At 43.5% G+C, this 20,727-nt stretch overlaps 1 long non-coding RNA gene across 2 annotated transcripts in view; it reads left to right on the forward strand.

Annotated features, from left to right (window-relative positions):
• Positions 1 to 20,727, forward strand: part of LOC137471668 (uncharacterized) — a 115,292-nt gene that overhangs the window by 87,390 nt on the left and 7,175 nt on the right. For both annotated transcript variants that reach the window (XR_010997766.1, XR_010997767.1), the window contains one exon: positions 12,557 to 16,420. This is a non-coding gene — a long non-coding RNA (uncharacterized lncRNA). The remainder of the gene's footprint in view (positions 1 to 12,556; positions 16,421 to 20,727) is intronic.

Consider the following 20,727-nt stretch of genomic DNA (forward strand, 5'->3'; position numbering starts at 1 on the left):
ATGCTTGTGCCTATCTGGGTATCTGGTCTTTTTCTGCAACCCTAGATGGAAATCCCATCCCTGACAAAGTTCATGTCAAAAATTCTATTGGTTGCAAGGCATCCCTGAACTCATCTTTCAGCAGCTGTGAGGGTTTGCTCCACTCTTGGGGACAGGATGGGTGCCACTGTGCCTGTGTCTCGTCCCACAGATCTGATTCCTGGAGAGGGCACTCCTGGGGACTGAATCAAAGGGCTGCTTTGCTTCTCCTTCTTCCTCCTGTCCTTGCTCATTCAAGCGAGGGAGAGAACAGAGCCTCCATCTCTTAACTTTTTTCTTTTTGTACTGTGCACACTTTTTTCTTTTCAAAAAGCCCAAAAGAAAAACACCCTCCTTCCCCCCTAAACACTTTAAAATTATAGGTATTTCAATAATGCTGGGACTAACGGACTGCACTCCATGCTTTGCCTGGTTGTGGAACAGCAGCGTGGCAGGAGAGGGGCAATAGTGGCTGGCTGGAAAATCACACTTCTGGAGCACCTCTGCCATGGCAGCAGGGCTGTTGCAGCGCTGGCAAGCAGGCGTGCACCGCTCCTGTTACTTGCAGCCAGCAACCCCCACCAAGGAGCAATTTTACTTGGGTGAGAAAGGCTTGGTGACACTTATTGCTGTTGTGCTTGGTGGCTGGAAGCTGGGCTGATGGATACCCTGCAAGTCCAGGAGATAACTGATTAGCTGTGCATGTCCTGCACAGCTCTGGAGAGGCTGTGGCTGCGCACCTGTCTGGGTGTGGTGTGATGTGGGGGTACAGCTGTGGACCCCACACCTGTTCCCCAGTAAATAACCGCAACAACACCACGGATCTGTAACCACTGTTTTATTTAAAACCAGCTCCCTTTCACCTGTGAACAGCGAAGGTATAAATGTGCCTCACCAATCACATTGGACTATTGTATTATACAGTCTATTGAATGTTTTTGGCAGGCACGAGCCCCTGTGCTACTGTGTCCTTATTTTATTATTGTTTTGAGGGTAGAGCTGTGTGATTATCCATTCTTGCTTCAGGCACAGCAAGCCATCTGGAATGCTTATTAAACCCACAGGCAGATCAGAAGGATATAACTCTGATGATGTACATGTACATGGGCTGTACTACATCATCAGAGCATTGCTTCTCTGATGATGTAGTACACATTAGTGGGCCTAGATAATGGATTAGGACTAGCAGAGTGAAAGTTAGACTTTTTGAAGGATGGATATGGTGAGGTTTTTTTTCTCCCTCTGGGTAACTGCTGGCAAAAGATGTGGAAAGGAAAATTTAAAAGTGAGCCAAGGAGGCTTCAAAACTTGTAAGTACTTAGCTTGTCAATGGGGAGGGACAAGTGGTGATCAAGAGGCTTAAGGAGACAGCTTTGAAACCCTGAATCATTGCAAAGAGGTCATTGCTTGCCACAATGTGTACTTGTCTGCTCGAGTGAAAAGGGACATGGAATGTGTCCAGGAAAATGTCGCTTCTCTGATCCTCCTTTGGTTGGTCACCAGGGGTGGATTTTGGGCAGGACTTTGGCTTTTCCTCATCCTCCAGTCCCGAAGCAAAAAACCCAACACCCTGTGTTATGACACACAGAACTAGTTTTTCAGCAGTTTCCAAATTTATGCTCATCGCATATTTGCAAGTACTATTTAGAAATAAGCTTTTCAAATGAACGAGGGATCTGATCAGCTTTCAAACTAGCCATGTGTCTTCTTTTCTGAGTATGAAAAGGAAATCAACATCAGTAAAAAAGAAAAACAATCTGGGCACTACGTATGGGCTGTAGGTGAAGGAGGGAATAACTGTTTGCATCTCTGTGGAGTTCTAAATATAATTTCTATTTCTCTTTGTTCATAACCCTTTTTGCAATGCTTTTCCAAGGTAGCTGATATTTGTCTAATCATGGAAAGGTGTTTCGTGTCTAAACAAAACCTTTTCCTGTGAAAGCTGGGAAGGTTTATAAAAGCTAGGTCATTCAGTCGGGAAGCTGAATGTGTGCTATGCAATTTAGATAACAAATTGCACACTTTAAATATCAAACTGTAAATATCAAGTACTCAAAAGAATATTGACATTTTTGAGCAATTCCAAAGAGTAACAGAACTTTCAAAAAGGAGCTGTACATAGTGAACGTATGCTCTAAAAATCATATCTGTAAAATAGGGCAAATGCCTGTTTTAACAATGGCAAATAGCAAGTGGGGAACGGGATGGGTCACATTTTATTAATGCTCAGTGTGTCTCAGGTTTGTCAACACCTTCACCTGTGTGGCTGAGGAAGGGTGCAGCGTGAGTGGGGAGGTGCACGTTTGTCAAAGCAACAATTTGTGATTTTGGGTGCAAAATAGCAGCACTTGAGTAATTGCTTTGCCAAAATCTTCATTTTATGTGACTGTGTGGCTTTGCAGTTTGATGGTGACCAGGTTATCCTTAAAGTGTAAAGGAGGGTTAGTAAAAATTCCCAGTTAGAACTGGAGTTCATAATTTACATGGCTGTCAACTGATATATCCCATTTGACAGGTTTTCTTGGTGAGGAACCACAGTGAACCCCAGCTTGTGACCATTATGTGCTTCTCTTTTATTTGGGCTTGATGGACACAAGAAGAGTTTGTTTTCTCTTTCTGAGCAAGATTCCAGAGAAGTTTCTGTTTCATTCCTGTGAAAAATAGAAGGAAACTTGGAAAACTCCTCCCTCTCACTGCAAATCAAATGGACCCTTTTTGGATAGTCCATGCTTGCACAGCTCTTGGGTAGCAATTTTGGCAGGAGGAGGGTGTGTGGGTGTCCATGTGTGTGTGTGTTTGTTGATTTCCAGATATGCACCTCTCTGAAGTGTAGCATCCAGCTTTTGCCCTTTTTCAAGCCTTCCTTCTGTTCTTTCCCTGGGTGCCTTACCATGTTTCTGCTCACAGGAACACCTTCCTTCTCTCCCCCACGAGTTGCCCTCTGTCCTCTGGATTTTCCATTCTTGTACCCACTGCAGGACTGCTGCAAAGCCAGCCATATCCCCCACTCACCTTCCTGTGCCAGTTTGCTTCTTTCCCTGCCACCACTTTGTCCCCAGCTCCTGCTCACTGGAGAAGGAGATGACAAACTGTCACTTTCTCAAACACCCTCTCCTCCACCGACTACTCTTAAAGAGGCAGTGGGATAAATGAAATTCAGCATTCAAAAGGCTCAACTCCTCCAGAAAATATTCCACCCACAAGTGGGGAGCTTCAAAATCCATTCCTAGCAGTTAATGCTCCATCCTAAATGACACAGCTTTTCAGTAGTGACATGTGCATTGATCTGCATTACAAAAATAAGAGAAATAGCACTTCTTTTCAGCAGCAGATAATTACCAGCATACATCAGGTTCCCTCCTGCTGATACCCACAGGGTGGAGGGGATGGGAGTGGGCATTAGGTGCAGGGGATGCGGCCGGCTCGCACGATCAGCCAGATAAATAATATTGATTGGGATTTGTGTGGAGCCTTGGCACACCCCTCCTGGCTGGTGTGATGAGCCACGGGGGGACATTCACTCCAGTTACAGGATTTCACCCCAATCATGCCTGCCACACAAAGGTGCTGGTTAGGCACGAGCAAGCTGGGAGCTGAGAGCTTCTCCAGCCTTTATCAGGAAAGATCAGAGCCAGGTGGCTGTGGCCCAGGTGGAAGAGTGGAATGAACTACAGGACAGATGTATAAGAAACCCTCCGAGCTCCATCAGTGGGGCAAAACCGCCCTGGCAAAAGTGCAGAACTCCCCTCTCTGCCTTGCCTGCCACCCCTCTCCACACAGGCAGTTCGGAGCTGTGGGAGGTAATTCCCAAAGGCTGACTGCTGATTCTTGCAGTCTACATGATGAAACATTGTGCTCCACTGGGACTGGGCTCTGCCTGAGGTGTTTGAAAAGTCCTCCTCTCTGGGGTTCGGCTTTGGGCTCCGATGAGGTGCCTCTGCTCTTTTCAGGTGAATTCAGCTTTGCAGGAGCTTCCAAGCTCCTCTGCAATGAACCCCCCTTGGGCAGGAGACACCCCAAATATCTATGAGCGAAGGGGTGCCACTCACCAGCCACCAAACACCTGCACTGCCCTCAGGTAGGACAAGTGCCTTTACTTGACTCACCTCTCTTCAGGGCCAATGTCTGAAAAATCACTGATGTCATTTTTCTGGCTGAACCATCAGTACAAAAAACACCTTCATTTTCACAGGAGTGCTGGAAAAGCTGCAGCTATCAGGGAAAGGGGCTGCTGATGCCTATGTGGGACTTTCCCATTTCTCAGTTCATAGTCTGTCGTACTTTAGAGGCGAATAAAGCCCATTGGCAACAGGACTGAAAGTGCTCTCTGGGTCTAAGCACGCTCCAGTGTTTTAGCTCCACGGAATTTCCTCTCATCAGTGAATGCAATCTGCCATGAGAAAGTTTTACTGTCTCTGAGTCCTTATGAAAACATTCTTAGATAATTGAGACATTCCCAAACAATTAAGATAACCAGATGTGTCTGTTATTTGTAATTACCTGAACATGAATTCTTTCTTCAAGAACAGTTCTATTTTTTGTGCTTTTTGAATTACTCTAGATAATGGATAGGAAGATTAACTCCTCTGAAAAGTAATCTGTGGTTTGTACTCAGCATGTCTCATTCTGATCCAAAATCACCTCCTCCCAGAATTAAGTACTGGGGCTGAAACAATATGTGAAATGAACTTTCCAGTTCTGCTGTACTTGTGATCCCCCAGCCTGCAATGCCCTTGCAGGTGACACCATGGGGTGAACTTGGAGGCTTGTAGTCTATGAACAACCCATGAAGAAGATGCTAAAATGATTTCTTCAAGCAGGGAAAATTGCTGAAGGCTCGAAAGTGGTTTCACAAACCACTTCGTTAAGTAGCACAGTTTGAATAAAAGGGCTTTTGTACATGCTGCGTTTGCACCTAGAACTTCTGCAGCATTTTCATTTTACAAAGCACCTGGCTTTCGATGCATTGCAGTGCCCAAGGAGAAGGAAGTCGAGGCAGCCTGGCAAATCTACAGGGTAGGAAAGACACCCTTGCATTTGGTCACTCCCTCTTCTGGGCTTCAGTATCAAAATTGGCATTTCCAGTTATAACTTTCTGTTGCAAAACAAGTCTTCTGTTTTCCCCCTTCCCCACATCATCAAACAGAGCTTGATTAAGAACGGGCTGCTCACATCCAGCTTCAGGGTCAACATTTGACCGTCTCTTTTCTGAGGAGCCTCCTTCTCTCTGCTTGCTCCTTGTGGGTTTCCCTCCTGCTGTGCCTGCAGCTGTGCTGCTGTTTCACCAGGACATTGGCTCCATTCCCATGCAGAGCAGGTTTTTGGAGGCAGCTCCCTCAATTCAGCTCCCCTTCAGGAGCTATGTATCAGTGGTCCTTTCTGCACCAGGGTCTGTAGCTCTGTGCTGGTTATTCCTGAATTGGAGTCACTACCTTCAAATCCCTTCTTCTGGTCCTTTTCCTGGCAGTGTCTCTGCAGAGAGACAGGCAAAGGGCAGGATCAGGGCAGTTAAGCTGTTTAATCACAGCTTTTATCCTCATATCTTACTGCTCATCTGATACCTGGTCACTGGAAAGAGGAAGGGGGAAGCATCCAAGTCCCAAGGTTCTGGTCTATTTTTCCTCTCCTGACTCAATGGCCTCATCTTTGTCTTCTCCCCTGACAACTTCCTCCCATTCTGTATGTGCTTATAATTGACAGTGGTGAGTCCAGTGATGATGATGGCACCTTCAGTTGTTCCAAGACAAGTTTATTTTTCAGAAAAAAAGGAAGAAAAGCAATTCTTGCATGAATACTTGGTGACTGGTGAGTTCAATATTAATTTTTTTTTTCCTTGAAGCTCTTTCCCTCTTTCTTTTGACAGTTTTGCTCTGGGCACTGTTATCTTCATTGTCCCAAAGGAACATCCTTGAGTGTGTTAGTCATGTACATATCAACTGAGACTTCTGTCACCACTTTTCAGCCTGCTGAGGACTTAGAGATCACAGTATTGTCTTGGTGATGAAAATAGATGGGGCTCAGAGATGGTTTGGGAGACTGGTGAGAAATGCCTGTTTGCACTCCTGCTCATGGTTAGAAGGTTTGCTCGGTATGAGGTAAAGTCCTTCTTCTCTGCTGCACACAGGGAGCTGGGACACCTTTCCCAGGTAGAGGAGCACGTGGTGGAGGATCTGGTGGTTTAAATTCCCTCTCCTTCAAAAGTGGAAGTCATAATCGTGTTGTTACCTGGGAGCCTACTGATGTTTTCAGGCATTTTTCATCCCAGGAAAATGCAAGGCAGGATTTCTGGTGCAGGGAGGCAGTGTAGCACTGATTTCTTCACTGGGTTCCTTCAGGGCTGATTCTCCTCAGTCAAACCAGTCCTTTTATGTTATTTTATATTTTATATTTTGTATGTTTTTGTGTTGCAAGAAAGGAACATGCACATTTATTTTGTGTGGTCATTTGGTGTGCAGCAAAACGTGGCAATTTTTGGAGGTGAACTCCATACTGGTGGGGAGAAGGAGCCTTATCTGAAGCAAACCATGTGCTGAAGTTTGCCTTCAGGTGAACTAAGACTTTACAAAGACTGGCTTGGGATTTCTTGAATGGCTTGAAGACCTATAATAAAGTAGAGAGTTGCACAAAAGGATTTAATTTTAATAGCATTGTGTGTGAGAGCAAGAGGGAGAAGGCTGGAGTTTAGTCACACAGAACGAAAATATAAGGGAATGGAGGCAGAGGGAGAAGAAAACTGGGCTAGGTAAAAAAGATTGCAGAAAATTCCAATAATCATTGGAATTATTTGTTTCATCCAATAAAAGATGAGCCAAAAGCATGAGGCATGAAGAAGGCTGGTAGAAAAGTGCTTGTTCAGTTTGAATGTATTTGGTGCTGGGACAAGAGCGAGGTGAGAAGGGAAGGGAAAGGAAATTGAGCCTACAACTTCTTCTGTATCTACTACTGAAAAGTGTAGCCACTACTGAAACGTGATTTTTCTTCCCTGTGAGAATGTGTGAATGCCGGGTTTTTTTCCCCCGGGAGTTTCTACGTGTCTTTTTGTACTAACAGTTAAGCAGACATCGTGGGTCCTACAATGAGCAACATAGGTGTGGCTGGAGGTGCCCAGGAAAACAAATCCATGGAATATGTCTCTTTATCAGCACCTAAATGTTTTCTTAGATGCAAGTTGGTCTCAGGAGCACTTCTGGTGGGCCACTGTGGGGTTTGGCAAGGCCAGGAAAAGTGCTTCAGGCTTGGAGCTTCCCAGGTCTCCATTCCTGCAGACTGCTCATGCTATTCCTTCTCTAACTCTATCCCCATGGATCTAAAAGGGTGCTTTACAGCCCCTGCCTCATAAATGTCATAAATGTGCCATTCATGGTCTGTTCTTTTCCAACATGTGCAGGGACAAGGAGGGGAACCTTTCCAGGGCTGAGCCAAGGATGGCTGAGGACAGTCCTGGCCTTGGGGGTCCCACTGAGCCCCCTGCACAAGCAGCTTTCAGACCTGCTTACCCAGCCTGCCCTCATTGCAAATCCTGCATTTCCAAATAAATATTTTAATAAAAGGGAATTGTGTAGATTGTTAGTGTAGCTTATTACGTTTTAAAAATTCATGTTTCTAAATTCCCAGTATTATTTTCCCCTTGCTTTAAAGGAAAAAAAAAAGAGAAAAAGCATAGAAGGGGGGATGGCGGAATCTCTTTTCAATAAGGGTTTAATTGTCTGTTTCATCTGGAAAGCACTCTGAATTGAAACTCCCTTCTCCACAGTGCTACCTGAGCACTTCACAATTTTATTCTCTTGAAGTGTCTATTTTACCATTTGTCTCACTTTCAAGCTTTTAGCTAGAACTGGACATTTGTGGCCAGACAAAGGAATTTAAACTAAGTAGCGTGTTATGGACTACTTCAGGTGACTCTGCTTGGATTATATCACTCTGACACTGCGGCAGCTAAAGCAAAGGGCATTAACACGAGCCTATTGAATGTAGACCTGCAACTGAGATGAGAGAATTTCACTGAATTTCCCATTGCATCTTTCTACTGACCTTACCCCTGTGTTTGGGAGATGCCTGAACTGAGAGAAATATTTTATCTTCGGGGTTTTTTAAGTTCCTAGAGAAAGATGTTTATGTATCAGGAAATGATACGCTTTACCTGGGGTAGCTTAGGATATGGGAATTTGGTTTTCTGTCTCATTTGATTACCAGCTTGGAATTTAGATTTGAAAATGGAGTAGACTTAGTGGCATTAATGGTATGGTAGATGGGGCTGCTTTGTAATGGGTGGTGAGGGCAGGCACCTGAGTCTGTCAGAGTTTTGCAGTAGGGGACAGTAATGAATATGAGTGGTAAATCAGTCAAATGACAGATAATTCCTCCTGGAAAACTCAAAGAGCCACTGGATTGGAGCTGATGTAGGTCTGTGAAGAAGTAGCTGCTCTGAGTAGGTGCTCAGGAGCACCTTGTGCTGGCAGTCAGAGGTACCAGCACTAGGAGGTAATTTGGGACATAAAACCCCTCTGCTGTTACCATCTGTACTTAGGTATATTGCAGGAATGCCCCTTGCAGTACTGCTCAGAAGGCATAAAATATGCTAAGCAACTGTTAAAGGGAAAGAAATAATGTGTGGCAGAGAGAGATGAAGGATATGCATAAAAATATATAGGAGGCCCTTCTGATGGAAATGTGAAATGTGACATTTTTGTGCCTGTGATGCTGCAGAGTGCGGTGGCTGTGCTGGTGGCAGGGCCGCAAAAGGGCTGTTTTTCTATTAAGGGCAAACAAAATGAGGGCAAAATTTTTTAACTTGAGGAATTTTGTGGTACTGGGAGGCAAATTACTGCATGCCCTGGTAGAAAAGAGCAGGGGTAAAGAACACAATGTGCTGGGAGTTGCAGCTGCGTGTGCAGCAGTGATGTGCATACATTAAGTGCCCGCGTTGTCAGGGCGAGTGACAGCGGTGACTGAAAGCCAGGCAGGAACTCCTGTCAGCGCCGGGCAGAGTCACAGCGCTCCTAATAACGAAGTCTATTCCGGTTACATCTGACATGGGCATCCAGAGCCTCTGCTTTGGGGAATTTTATTTATTCTGACCTACGGAAGGCTGTTGAGCTGCTCCATTGGGTGCAAGCCTTCTGCCATTGCAATTAGACAAACCCATCCATGCTGGTTCATCAGGAGGATGGAATCTTCTGCTCCGTCTTTCCTTCCTGTATCTTTTTTTCCCTCCAGTGGGATTTTACTGTAGGAAGGACAAAAAGAAAAGCATAGGGATAGCTAAAGAAAGCTCTTCTGGAGCTGTGCCTTGGATGCTCTGACCATTTGTGAAGTTATTCCATGAGGGGCAGTGAGTCATGGAAGTCTGTGGTTTTGTGCCTACAACCGTGCACCAGTTTGTGCAGAAAAGGGACTGCACTACCCCAAATTTCTCCTTCCTCCCCAGGAAAACCCTTCAAAGGCCAAATCAGAAGATTTAGGCCATGTCCCAGTTTGATTAAGATAGGTCTGTGTGTGATTTACCCTGGTCTGAGCATATCCAAGGCAGGAAGGTAAACATCCCATTGTGCTGGATTTGATGAAAGAAAATCCTGGAAAACCTTGTGTTTTTCTAAGAAAACTGCCAGAGGCAGATTATTAGGTCTGAATTAAAATGCAGACGAGATTCATTAAATTGTTGACCCTGCCCCCTCCAAAAAAAAGTCAGGTTGCCATCTTAAATTGACAGCATTAGAGACAAATTATGTGCACTGATTATTGACCCTGCCCCCTCCAAAAAAAAGTCAGGTTGCCATCTTAAATTGACAGCATTAGAGACAAATTATGTGCACTGATTAATAAGTGTGGGCTAAATTACGGCTCGGAGAGTGGTTGGAGTGCAGTGGGAATGTGAGCGAGGGAGGGAGCGCAGGAGGCAAAAGCCACCCTGCCTGTGGGCACAGAGCAGTGCCAAGGATGGGGGTCCTGTGGCACCAGGGATGATGGAGGAAGCAGCAGGAGGATGAGCTTTCTCCAAGGAACCCATTTCCTCTGGGATGCTACTGTGACATCCTGGTTGCTAACCTACTCCCCTGGACAGCGGTGCTACAAATCTGTGCTGGGCTTGGGGACTGTGTTACCCCTTTTCTTTGGGGTACGGGGAGCTTTGCATTCAAAAAAGGAAAAAAACCACCCAAAACTTGGATGGGCTGGTTAAATTAGTTAAATTAGAAAGGTAGTGTAAATTAGAGACTTGAGAAGCTAATTTCTATCACACCGGGGAAGAAAATATACTGACCATTTCAGCCTCTCAGATGAAAAAGGGGAAAAGCAGGCATAATAACACGTGGATTACTCACAAGACATAGTTCTCTGCAAATACTATGACCGGTACATAAATAGCAAAATGAATGTTATTAACATGTTAATTTTACTAACCCTTTAACCTATTGATTAGGCAAACAGAAGGAAACAGCATCTTTTCATGCTTCAGCCCCCCCTTGCTTTTCATGTAATTGGATTCAAATTCACATCTGTAGCTACTAAACCAATGTTTTCAACCTTTCTTCTATACCTCCCCACCCCCAACTGTTTAACCTCCCATCTCCAGTGCTGGCATAAATGTAAGCCTTTATTTGTGAATATTCCGATAAGCACTTTGCCTCCAACTATATTGTTCAAGTACCAGCATCATTGTTACAGCTGTAATTGTTACTATCAAGACACAGTTCTTTGTAATTAGAAAGTCAAGATGGTATTCAGCAGTATGGCAGCACAGATTCTCATTTGTTAGGCTATTAGAAAAAAAATGTTTACAGAGAAAACAGTGTCATTGTTTAGTGCTCTTAATTGACCATCTGCCTGGGAAAGAAATGTCCAAAGAAGGATAAATAAGACTATAGTGCACTTATTTATTTATTTTCTTTGTGCAATGAGTAAATTAGGAAAAGCAACAGCAGATCCAAACTAGACAAGACATTGCTAAATCAGGCTGCAAGTGAAATCATGTCATGAATACATTAACTTTTATTTCTCTCAGTGTCAAGACTCGTGTCTGCATCTTCCTCAAAGTTTGTTGGGAAGAAAAAGGAGGCCAGATCTTGGTGGGCACTGTGGAGTTGACAGCATTCATCTTTTAACAAAGTCAAGCATATGCTGCTTTGAGTGCAGCATCTTTGCATGCTCAATGACGTGTTTAATGTCACCTTTCCCACTGTAAATCATCCCTGAGTAAATCCACAAGGGAGAGTGGTACTAGGAATTAAGCAGGAGAGAAATAAAATTCATGACCATGTGGTTCTATCTCAGGGAATTTGGAACGTATTGACAAGAGAGATTCACACCTGACGGGGCCGAGAGCTAATTTGTAGTAGGGTTGTTTATCTTCTGCCTGAAAGGAATACTTTTTCATATTTAATGTGCATTTTCCTCATCTCCATGTGTGTATGTGTTTGTGATTTAGCGTGGCTAAGGGTGCATCTGCTTTTGCTGCTTGGCAAAAATGTAGTTTCAAATTTCAGGCTAATTCAAAATTCTGAGTTTTCCTTATGAAAAAGTAAAGGAGGCGCAGTTTGGCCTTCAAAAACCAGATTTGATGTTTCCATTGCACAAGGCACAGTCTTAGGTAGGGAGCATTTGATCTGTTCTTGCAGCATTTGCTTACAGTCTTGAAATGAGAAATGAAAAAACCCCAACAGTATTACCATGCTAAACCAGTATGGTAAATGACCAAACTGATCTTTTGTACTATTTGTCTTCCAACATTCCAGGTGGAAATAAACCAGTACATTTATATGTTGATTTATTACAGTGTGGAGTTGGAAAAAAAAATAAAAGAGAAGCAATAGGGAAAAAAACAAAACAGGAAAAGGAGAAATGAATGAAAAAAAATTACATTTATAAATAATAATAATGTCTCAAAACATTATCAGCAAGAGGAACCCCAGTTCTGCCTCCTCCCTGGTGACTGTAGGGTTCATGCAAAGCTGCCACCACTCGGATGGTGTCAGGGCACAGAGCCAGTGACAAAAGTCATGGTGCAGATAGGGAAAATTTTCCAATACTTCAAGAGCTGACAGTGTTTTAGCCATCAGTTCTTCAAAGTGAATTTCTCTCCATAAAACCTCTCCTTTGATGCCTTCACCTGATTCCTCAGGTGCATCATGCTTCGTCCATCTGTTCCTATTGAAATTTTCTGGTTTTTCATCTCCCCCTGGTTGCTGTACTAAATACTGACCCTAATATTTTTTTGTTTCTTCTTCTTCCCTGGGTATTCACTCTTGTGCACAAATTTATTTTTTCTTTGATTTTTGAGGGAGTACCTCAAAATCTTGCTTTCCTACCTGATGGCTTTTGAGAAGGAGTGGTAGCTAATGGAACCTATGCATCATTTGTCTTAAAAAACACCAAACAAAACCCAATGCTTCTAAATCTAGAATTTTCTTATTCTCCCATTTCTGCAGATTTTTCACTAGTGCCAAGTGCATTTTTTCAGAGAGCAGTGACCCACCTTTTCACTTTTTTTTTTTTTTTTTGCTTTCCAGTAGTGAATAGAACTAATATAATGACTTCCATTCAGAAGGTGCAGGAAGGTGAGGAGTGGGCAGAGCTTCCAGGGTGCAGAACCTTTTTCCTGTCCTGGAGACACGCAAAATTCTGAGTTCCAAGACCTTTCTTTGATCTCTCCTGACCTGGAACCGATGGAAGGAATGAGACTGGAAGCCTGCTCAGATATCCTGTGTGGATGAGGTCCCCATTCACACCACCCCTTTCCTTAGTGCTGGATCAATTTGAAAAGTGTTCCATAGTGACTCCTTGCAGGTGGCTTCACAAAGTGCCCCTGTACCTGCCTCCCCAGCACTGGACTGTGCTGGCACCCACGTGTCACCTTGTCCCTGTGTCCCCTGTGCAGGAGCTCTGGAGAAGTGAGCAGAATGAGTGGCTCAGGAAAATCTGATTGACACCAGTAGTTTTAAGCTCATGCATGTCTAGCTACTTGTTCAATTTGTTTAGTCCAGTGGTCTCCTTTATTAGGAGCCTTAGGGTTTTTCTTTTGATTTGGCAGGATGATTATAATGAGAGCTCCTTAGTGCTACTCCACCAGGGTATCTGCCTACTTGCTCTCAGCCTCTGCTGTATAGCTTGTGATTAATGTAAAACAGTCAGATGCCCTTCAGATCAGTCGAATTTGGGGATTCTATTATAAACATGAAAAGCGTGCTGACCGCACAAAGCCCTTGGTGGTACCAATTAAAGACAACGCCATTCAGTTGGCACTTCTCATGCCGCTGCTTTTTTCCCTCCTTTCGTTTTTTCCTTTCATGGCAAATCTTTTCCATGGCAGTGGTGGCCCCGCTGCTGCCACACACCTGTGCCATGCTCCAGCCCCAGGGCATGGCTTCCTCAGCCAGTGGGGAAGCACCTTGCCCTCTTGCTGCCCGGTTTCTGTGCCCCTCAGCTCATGCTCCATCTGGCCAGACATGAGCAGTGGGATTTGAGTCCAGTCTCTCTTCGTGTCACCGTGCAGGGACAGGCAGAGCTGCCTGTGCTGCCCCCAGCAGAAAGCCCTGTGGTGTCCCCTCCCCACTGCTGCAGAGGCTCCGGGCTGCCACCGCTGATCATTTGACAAATTTCACGCTAAGACCCCAGCTTATCTTCATTATCTTTTTATTTCAGTCAGTATTCCAAGTATTCCTTGAATGTCATGAGTGAAGAGCTGGATTACACACAAAGTGTCCAGTGTTAAATCCTATTTACATGCAAAAGTTGTGCCAGTTTACCCTGAGGTTAAATCAGTGCAAACCCCTTCTGTGAAGACTCTTCTAAACTAATGAGAATGACCTCCCATAATTTCTTTAATTAAAGAACAACAACCACCTAAATCAAGATAAAACATGCTTCATATTAAATAAGGTTGGCCAAGCAAATGGGTTTGCATTGCTCGAAGTGCTGACTCCTCGTTTTACACTGTCTGAATCCCACAAATGCTTTGGACAGAGCCAGTTCCAGCCCTGGTTTCTGACTCTGCAGCAGTGAGAGGATGTCACACCTGCCCCTCTAAATGCAGCACAGGCTCTGCCTCTGCCTGTGGGGTGGCCAAAGTCTCTCTCCAACACAGACCCTTTGTTTTAAGTCCTAAGCACCACTTCTGGTATTCCACAAATCCATACAAACTGTCTGGATCAAGGTAAAAAAAAAGCGGTTTTTTTTCATGCAAGTTACTCTACCCACCACCACTCTGTGTTTATCAGAAAGGAATAAAACTGCACCATGTAAAAGCAAAGAGAAAAATCCTTTATTTCTGCAATTTTGTCTTCCACAGGCAGGTTTCTCCTTGCATAAGACTCTCCATAAATCTGAGGTCTTTTGACTTTGATCTATTCACCCCCTGCCTACAATATAGACTCCAATCCCACCTCTTCCTTAATATGGACTGTGTGGAATTGAGGAACACTTGTATAAGAAAAAAAACCTTAGTACTGGTTCTTTATTTCTCTGCTCATTTCTTAAATTTAAAAAAAGACTCTTAGAAGCTATTCTGAGGACACTTTCAGTTGTGAAGGCAAGAGCCACCTCCTTCCTTTCACTGCTGATTCCTGTTTATGCAGGGATTATGTCACTGTCCCCATCAGTGCTCAGGGGCTGCTGGAAGGGGCTCAAAGCCCAGCAAAGCCAACCAGAAAAGTTACCCCATCAGGGTGTGCCTGAGTCTGTATCTTGCTGCAACAAAACATTAGAAACAAAATCACTGTGATTAATCCCAGCAGAAAATGTGGGCAAAACCAGAATGTGATTTTCTTCTCAATCAATATTGTGGAGCTCCCACTGATCTTTTAATAATGTTTTGCTTATGGATGAAAAGATACTGAGGACCCAGTATATTACAGTCATTCATGTTTAGACCTGTGAATGAACCCCAAAATAATCATCATATTTTGTTGCCTGTTCCACATATACACTCATCTTACTTGTATATAAATTAAAGATAAACTGCATTTAATCCTGTTAAGCATTAAAATGTGAGTAAATAAATTGACTAACAAAATACAGGGGATGGCAGAAAAAGAAAATAAGCTCAGAAAATAATTGGTTCTAAGGAAGTTAATGAAAGTTTGTAAGCATGCTTTTTATATGAATAGAGTTCAGAAGAGATTATTTTTTGAAGTGTTACTCACAAATCTCCCATATCCACAATAGATCTTTTGTTAACTGTACCTGCACATTTATTGTGTACGACAGCCTAATAAAATGAAGTCATTTTAATAAACATTGTATCAGAATATCCTATCTTCTATGTGGCACTGTGAATTTCCACTACTGAAGGAAACATTTAACATTCTCACCATTTTAATACTTTTAATAAATATTTGCAATTCCTGTGATAATGCATAATGGCAGAAAAATGCATTGCCTCCAAAATTTATGTGGCTGCTGGCAGGTGGCCATTTTCCAATTTTCTGTCTCGCTAATATACATTTATTATGTATTTCTAAGGGCTTTTCTTTTCAGTATTTGGCTTGCCATAAAATTGCTATTTCTTTTACAAGAGAAAGTGCTCGTGACAAAGAAATCTCAATTGAACCCAAACCTGACAAATGGACATCTGCTGGCCAAGCCAGAGAAGAAAAACATTTGCCCAACATAGCTCTCAGTTTGATGCCTTCCCATCAGCCACAGCCACAATATGTTTGGATCAGAGGCTTGCATTCTGAAGTGCTAACAAGAATCAGCCCTTGCTTAGTAATATTTCCTGAAGTTTGACATTGTGTTGCTTCATGTTACCCATGACACAACATGGAATAACATCACATTACATGATGGGTTATGACATAGGCAAGAAGAAGATGCAAGTTAATACCATGCATTACATTTTATTTTGTCTAAATTGCAGGAGCAGAGTGTATGATGAGCTGTGAGTGGTCTCTTCTGTGCTGGCTTTGTGCAATTTGTACAACAGCCATCGTTATAGTACCTGAGCATCCACCAGAACATAATTAAACCTCTATTGATGGCTGAAATCCTTGAATCTCTCACTAAGCACATATCATTCTCTGTGTTTAAGTAGCAGCATTCATTTGAAGAGCCAGGGAGCAGGTACTAAGGATGAAGCCTGAACAGGCAATAAGAAGTGGTGAAACTACTGAGATGATGCATTCTTACACTCTCAATGCAAGGAAGCTGATTTTGTGAAACTCTTTATGGCATTCACAGCAAAGCAGGGGATATCCTGTGTCATGGAGCTTGTGCTTCTTGAAGATCCTTTCTGGTAGCAAATGATGCTCCGAGAGTGTGATTTGTTATCAGAGAGCTATTTGTGATGGCCAAGATAGAAGGGCACTGAATAAATATCTACAGCTCTCAGGAACTGAAACATTCAGTTTCAGTGCAGGAGATGGAAAGAAATATGTCAAATAGGCAGAGGAACAGAACCTCGCTACTGAAGGTGACTGCGAATTCAGTAGTTTTTGTTTTGTTTTTTCAAAGCTGTGAAGCAACAGAATAATCCAAATAAATAATATACTGTATATTAAGTTTTGCAGTAATAAGCCTTGATTAAACTAATTCCTGGAATGATGAATGCAGTCCCCCTAGAAGAGGCTACTGTACAAGAGGTTTAATCTCTAATTTGATGGGGAATTATGGGCAGGTTGCTTCATAGTCTGCCTTTTTGATTTTCCCTTTACTTGACCTATTTTGGCCCCAGCTCAGGAAAGAATCACTATTTGGGAAAGTGCTTACTGGACTTATTGTGAATGTCTCAGAGGTTTCCTGAATCACCCCTGGAGATCCTGCAGCACTGGATATGGAGAAGACAGGGGCACATTTTTCACTGATGATCGTGGGCTTATGCCAGGACTAAAACTGCGGTTTAGAACTGGCCAGGTAGAAAATTTCTAGGTATTTTCTTCTTAACTGAAAATTTAATGTGTCTAATTCTTCTTCATCAAATAATCTAGTGTGATTTTTTATAGAGATTATACATTGTAGGATATGGTATAATACAAATAGTGTTATATTGAAATACATTAATAGAATTAGGGATTCAAGAGAAAAAAAAGCCATGATTTTTCTTTACAAAGGATAATATTCAAATATTGGGGGAACAGATGAAGGGCCCCTTTTACTCTCCTCCTGATACTTAGGTCAGTGGCAAAGTGTAGGTTTTTCTACATAACTCGTTTCTTTCTTGGTCCAATTGATTTCTTCCTGAATTTGCAGCCAGTGTTGCCTTTTCAGGAGTGCTTTGCAGCCTTGCTGCCATGCAATACTTTGTTGTGCTCACTCCATCTCACACTAGAGACGTGTCTGTGCTTTGTTTGCATTTGTTTTATGAAGTGGAGGACATGAGGGTTTTGTGTGGCTCGTGTTCAATGTGGGTTGATAAGAACCAGATATTTGAAGAAATGGAGAAAAGCAGATTAAAGATTTCCTGTCCCCTCATGGCCAGTTTTCTCTTAGATGAAATGAAGGATTTGTGAGTGGGCACAAGTGAGTGATACAATCATGTTTCTAGCAGAAAGTTTAACTGTATCAGTGGGCTGCATCTTAGCATTTTTGATAAAGATTGTCTTCTGAGAAGAATGAATGTATTTGTTACTCTTGCTACTGATTTAATCCACATCAGTGAGTTTAATTTGCTTGCAAAAGATTTCTCAGAAGTAACTTTTCCTTACAAAGGGTGGCCATTAAAAAAAAAGAAACAAACCCCCACAAAAACAAGAAAAGAAAAACACCTGACAACAGGGAAAACTGTGGCAGTTCCTCATGAATCTTCTTAAGCTCATACATTTTATAAGTATTTAATGTGATACATTGTAGAAATAGGCAGCAGCAGGTGATGCAATAACTTTGAAGAACAGCTTTTTTCTGTCACTTCTTTTCCAGCGTGGCCCAACAGCATTTGTCACAGAAACCACTTGCACAGCATCCCAGTTTCTCTCAGGAAAATCAGTATAGATTGGTAATAATGCAGAGCAACATACCATTAAAAATTAATAGCAAAATGATTACATTATTCTCTTCTAGCAGAAACACCCCTCTACCATACAACAAAGGCCTTTAAAGCACTTGGGCTGTTTTCCAAAAGAGCTGATTAATACTGCACCTAGCACTGCTGCCTGCTGTGCCAGGCAGGAGTTGCTGAGTGTCTGTCGAGGAAGCGGGCAGGCAGCCGGGAAGGCTCTGCTCCAGCCCCCATGCCCTCGGAGCGCTGCTGGTACCGGCCAGGAGAAGCTGCTCAGCTGGCAGCAGCATGGCAGGGCAGCCCTTTGGATTATTCCAGTAATCTGTGACATTCCAACTGAGTGACAATGCGTGGGGAAGCTGGGTGAGAGAGGAATTGCTTTGCTCGACTCAAAAACAAAGGCTTTGCAGTGTTACCCAGATTATTCTGATCACAAAAGTATCCTGCATTAGGGCTTTCAGCCTGAGATAATTGACCTTGACATTACTCTCAGCTGTGGGCACAGAACTCTTGGTGCAGTGACTTACCTTGAAGAACAGCATGCAACTGCACAGAATATTTACTTACTGTCTTTTTTTTTTAATTCTTGAAAACTGCACTGCAAGGACAAGTAGGCAGAAGTGTAGTTAGGGATGGAAGGTATTTTATGTGGATGAACACATGAAGAGGTGATTATGTATTGCTAAAAGTCTAATCCCTGGATAAACTACAGTTTGCTATTAATTCTTTGGACTTGCTTAGCTGCTACTTAACATTTCCACGACTTAACAATTATATTCTTGAGCTAAGAGTAACTTTTCAACAAAATGTGTAGGGATTAGAAACATTGATAATTATATTAATTAATATTAATGGGAGTGACAATATTTGTAGTCATATGACAAACATAAGGAAAGCAGGGCTTTAATTTTATCAATTAATTCTGTTTCTAATTGCTTTCACTCTTCAATTGTCAGAACGTGTTCTCCTTGCAACAAGGAATGTGTTAAGCAGGAAAAGCACAGACCAGAATTAACGGGAAAGAAGGTTCTGTGTTTGTATAGGGTGCTGTCTATTATCCAGAAGCATATTGAGCCTTCTCTGTGGGTTTTGGATTTTCCCTCTATTGTAAGTGCCCATCATCTGGAGTAATGGGTTCAGTCTCATTGAGCTGGATTAGTAGGCAGAGAGGCTGGTCAGGAGCAGGGAATGCCACTGACTGAAGAGCTTTCCAAATTATCAACTGTTCCTTCTTCCCACACCTTCCCATAGGTGCAGGGTGAGCTCAGGACAGCAAGGTGAGCAGGACTTGGAAAAGAGAGCTCAGCATGTGCATCTACAGTGACACCTCAGATTCAATACCTTTGATGGGCTCCAAGCTGTCTCTGGAGGAAGGCAGGGAGCTGCAGTCCATTGGCCTTAATCCTTCCCTGTGCTCCCGTATCTTTATACTGCTCCACCAGCTCCACACTGCCGTAAAACCAACACAATCCACCCTTGGCTCCCTGGAGTGAGGGAAATCCCTCACCAGGCCCCTTGCTGAGCGCTGCAGCTGCTGCAGAGGCTTCCTGGCACCAGGAGCAGGGCAAACCCCTCCCTGCAGATGGGTCCAGAGCCCTGAGATGCTCTTCCTGCTTGGTGTCCCCAAAGGCTGGGGCTGTACAAACCCCGGCCCTAAGGGTGGAGGCCTGGAAGTCCCCATGTCCTGAGACTGCTCTTAACGCAGTGAAGATTCCCCCTGCACAGAGCCCTCACCACACAGCCATCCAAGAGGCCGATAAAACAAGCAATGATGATCTCCTGGGGCAGCTGCAATAAACAATGCTGCCAGCTAAGAATGGTGCCTTTGATGGCTCTGCAGGCGAGAGCTCAGCCATCTCTCAGCTGCTGAACCCCAGCTCGCTGCCCTCGCAGGCTGTGCCAGATGCTCCTGCAACGCTTCAGGGGCTGCTCTTCCTCTCAGCTCATCCCTCCTCTGCTCCTCCTCAGCACTGCACCCCTGCAAGGCTGGGAAGATCTCACCTATCTCTGTACAGGTAAAGGGACGCTGTCACCCAGCACATGCTGTTTTAGTGGCCTCTGGCTTCTCCCAGATTACCCGGGAGAAGTTGCTGCTGCCTGCTCAGCTGTGCAGAGGTTGGTATCTACTGGGCTGGGGAGTTCCTCACCAACACCCCAGTAAATCTGGGGGATTTGCTGATGAGGATGAGGGAATACCCCCAATTCATTTGCTTCTCCTGGGCTGGAGACCTTGCCCCTGCCTTTCCCCTCCTTATGGACATGTGATGCTGATCCTCAGCATCTATGCATATTTTTAGGATAATACCAGGCACAACTCCATCTTGTGCAAGCCACATCATTGTCAAAAGGCACTGTCAGGGCAGATTCACATCTTCTGTGCTGGTATAAACGTTGCTGCTTCCCCATATCCTCTTCAGGGGACAGAGTTCAGAATGAGCCCTTTTGTGTTTGTTTCCACTACTCTGGGATGGACGTGGGAGCCTTTGCTTTTCCCTGTCAGGAAGCACAGGTTTAATGTATCGAACGCACCAGAATTGCTTAATGAGTGCTCAGTGAATATTAATAAAAGTTTGGACGTGACTCAGGCTACACGGATGAGAAGTTTGAAAGCTTTGGTTCAAGATTACAGGAGGCTGTGAGAAAATATGGTATCCAGCAGCTAGCATATAGTGTGGATATTTCACTATCCAGGGATCTCTAATTACTAATAATGTACAGGAACAGTATGATATGTCCTTACAATTGCAGAATCCTTTTCAAAGATAATCTTTAATAGTTTATTTGAC

The sequence above is a fragment of the Anomalospiza imberbis genome, chromosome 3, assembly GCF_031753505.1.
Source record: "Anomalospiza imberbis isolate Cuckoo-Finch-1a 21T00152 chromosome 3, ASM3175350v1, whole genome shotgun sequence".
NCBI classification, from domain to species: Eukaryota; Metazoa; Chordata; class Aves; order Passeriformes; family Viduidae; genus Anomalospiza; species Anomalospiza imberbis.